The sequence below is a fragment of the Barbus barbus genome, assembly GCF_936440315.1.
Source record: "Barbus barbus genome assembly, chromosome: 7".
NCBI lineage: Eukaryota > Metazoa > Chordata > Actinopteri > Cypriniformes > Cyprinidae > Barbus > Barbus barbus.
This window is the reverse complement of record NC_136735.1, coordinates 4,090,546-4,094,628: the sequence shown is the minus strand read 5'-3', so window position 1 is coordinate 4,094,628 and position 4,083 is coordinate 4,090,546.

The window sequence follows — 4,083 nt, the reverse complement described above, 5'->3', positions numbered from 1 at the left end:
GGTCATCATTCAGTCCACTGTTTCCTTCTCAAATTCAAATGCAAATGTATACCTAACAATACCTATCCGGTTCCTATGAACAGACCTGTAGAGCCCTGGGGCTATAAAAAAACAAAACAAATGCCTATCTTGGTGCCACGTTTTCCACCACATATAGTTAACATGTAGTTATGCTTTAAGTGAGTATGTAAATAAGTACATAAGTAAGTAAGTGTGTATGGATGCATGTTTTTTTTTTTTTTTTCAACACAGAGATACGAGTATGTATACTAAATATTCCAGGATACAACACATTAAAAGCATAAATGCATTAACGCCAGATATGAGGTCAAAGCAAATGGGTATCCAGGAACAGCAAAAAAAAAATTTGAGCATATGCCTCTTTAATTTACTTTAAATAGTTTTATTATTAGAAGGTATTATTTCGGGCCCTAGAAGAGAAGAATCATCCCCAGATAGCAACATATTGTTGGCCCAGATCCGACAGAAGATAAGAAGAAGTTCGCAGCAGATCACGCTGCCGTCCGCGGGGAAAGCCAACCCGCCGTCCGCGGCTCTACCAAGCCTGTGGATCCAGTCCACATCACGGCCAGGAGTGCCGTGCCATGTCCCCAGAGTCATGGATTTTTTTAAATCTTGTCATCCCCACAGGAACATTTTAATTTACCTAGTCTTGTCTTGTCCACGGAGACTCGTCTGGGGCAGGCAGCTCTTCTTGTCGCGGAAGTGGAGGCAGTTGCTGAGGGTCGCTGTGAGGTGCATCATTTATTCATGCTGTGATGCATGCTAGGAGTTATGTACTATGGTACCCAACATGCATTGCAGCATTAGACTTTATTGTCACCATTGTTGAGGTTCATGTGTTAATTTATGTTTACTTTGAGTATTAGTGGTGGTCAACTTTTAATGCTTTTTTTTTAAAGCTTCAAATGGTTCTACAATACTGTTGGTCTTGCAATGCGGTTTTATACGGCAAATACATTACTGTAACAACACAAACGTTTGTATCTAATGACACCAGTGAAGCAGGTGTCATAATGATGACAAACCATTAACAGCTGACTATCATTACGACACCGCAAATTGTTTTTATTTGCTAATGCAAATGTGTTTCATAAGCACAGTAGCAAGTGACAACAAACTAATGGCGATAAGAGTTGGTAATAAGAGCTCAACTAATGGAAACACCAGTCACCATTATGGTGACGTCAAATGAAACAAACATTAGATTAAACATTTAATTTAATTCTCAACAAGAACTTCTGTAGACCTCTAACAGATATAAAGTCAGTCTGGTTAGTAATAAGTGAAGCTGGTGATGCTGTTTGTGGAGTTGTTTAATCCTCCTCTGCTAAGATCTTCAGAGATTTTATCTTCAGTTGAATTCATCTAAGGCTGTGGCTGAAGTCAGTTCTTGAGTTTCTGCTAATCTCTTTTTTTCTGTTCTCTTATTTCTTTCAGTGATTTATCTTGTTAACAAGCTTAGTCAAGCTGAGAGAACTCTATAAATAATATATGAAGATTGTGTGGCTCAGATAAGATCCAGTATGATTGATTTATTTGCTCTTGACTTTTATTTCTTGACTTTTGGCCCAGATCTGGCAAAGAGGAGCGGTCCGCCCCAGTGCCATCATTCCACGCCACATGTGGGCCAGATCATCATTCCACATGTTCCAGATGTGGGCCGGATCTGGGCTGACATTATGTTGCTCTCTGGGTGAGGTCTGGACTAGAGCTAAAACTCAGCCCATCCAGCAACACAATACTCCATTAATGTTTTATTGGGGTTGGGGTAATTGGACAAAATTAAAGGATTAGTTCACTTTTAAAAAAACTTTTGCTGATAATTTACTCACCCCCATGTCATCCAAGATGTCCATGTCTTTCTTTCTTCAGTCGAAAAGAAATTAAGGTTTTTGATGAAAACATTTCTCCATATAATGGACTTCATTGGGACCCAAACGGTTCAAGGTCCAAATGACAGTTTCAGTGCAGCTTCAAAGGGCTTTAAACGATACCAGACGATGAATAAGGGTGTTATCTAGCGAAACGATCGGTCATTTCAAAAATAAATAAAAAAGTTTAAGTTTTATAAGCACAAATGCTCGCCTTGCTCTGTTCTGTGATGCACGTTCATGACATCACGTAATACGCAATTACGTTGAAAAGGTCACGCTTGATGTAGGCGGAAGTACCGAGTCAGTGTTTTCATTTTCAACATTTTCATTTAGGGGTGTACTCACTTTTGTGGCCAGCGGTTTACACATTAATGGCTGTGTGTTGAGTTATTTTGAGGCGACATCAAATTTACACTGTTATACAAGCTGTACACTCGCTACTTTACATTGTAGCAAAGTGTAATTTCTTCAGTGTTGTAACATGAAAAGATATAATAAAATGTTTACAAATATGTGAGGAATATACTCACTTCTGTGAGATACTGTATATATAACTAGCCAGAGGTGGATAGTCCAGGGGTCAGAAAGTAAAAGTCCTGCCATATATTTATTCCACCCATGAACTCTGCAGCTGATTTCACCAGAGGAGGAATCAAGACATTCCTTTCAAGTCACAAGCAAGTCTTCAAATCAAATCCCAAGTCCTCAAAGATTTTAGACATGAATATTTATCATATGATCTTCAACAGTGGTGACCATAATTTTACATACTGCATTGCATGATGGGAGTTTTTCATGCTTCGCAGCATGAAGCATTTTGTTGATCGGCACCATTGTTGAGATTCATATGCTGGTTCTTGGTGTATGTGTGTGTCTAAAAATCACTGGAGGTCAGATTTTTATATGCATTACATAGATTCAAAATTAATTGAAAAAATTAGTAGAGACACACTTTGCTTGCATTCTGTAGTTTCATAGGGCTGATTATGCAAAATGTAATCATATAAATGAAACAACGAAACAAGAGTTAATTTTGATATAATCAAACCAGCTCATGGTGATTATCCGATCACTGTAGAGCTCTAGCCTCTTTGCTTCACAGCACCACGTGCATTACGAGAGAGATCTAACAAAGAAGTCAAGGGTCAAGAGCCCAACTAAAGCAAACACTGATCTCCATGATGGTGGAGTTATTTCAACCAATAAAACATCAACATCTGATCCTCTGTAATTCTCAATAACAGCAGGTGTTCATCACTAATGCTCAATCATCATTTAATTAGTCACTTAATTATCGCATTAACTGTAACTCTTTGAGGGTTTTGACTTGAGACTTTCTTGTGACTTGAAAGGAATGTCTTGGTTCCTCTTCTGGTGAAATCAGCTGCTGAGTTCATGGGTGGAATAAACATATGGCAGGACTTTTATTTTCTGACCCCTGGATTATCCACCTCTGTAACTAGCCAATAATAACAGTGAATTAATTATAAATTCCATAATTCCATATTTCAGTTAGTGACTGTTAGAGTTAGCAAGAGAGCAGGTGAAAACCTGATAAATGTTAAAAATAGTTGATTAGTCAGTGTTAAATGCATTGAATTAATAAAGCAATAAGCCCCAAGAAGCCGTAGTTTACAGTGAATTTATCACAGCTAAGGGTCGTTTTTAGGCACGGCATGAAGCAGAGTGCCTAAAACCCAGCAATTTAATGAGTTAGTTTTTCTGTTTATTCATATGCAGCAGGTGCCACTTGCCTGCTCTGAGTAGGTCTCGAACCCAGTTTTCCGGCGTGGGAGGTGTGCGCGCTGACAAAGAGGCTGAAGATCGCAGCTAGAGGGCTGCATTGGGATTGGGACCCGCCGGGTCCCGCGGGACCCAACGCAAATCTCGCGGGAGCGGGCAGTTTGAATTTTGCTGCGGGCGGGAATGGGCGGCTAAAAAAAAACACTGCGGGATTGGGAGGTAGCCTAGAGACATGATGTCATTGTCAACAAAATCAAAGTACTTGAAGTCTAAAGAAACGCGCGGTAGCCTAAGCATTTTAGATGTCCCCGATAGCCCAGGCTATATTCATCTTCCCTACCAGTGCGTCAGAATACATGCAGGTCAGGGAAAGGAACAAACATGAATCTCTTTAATAATAGCAATACAATACGTTTTTTTTCCTGCGGGACGGGAGAAGACA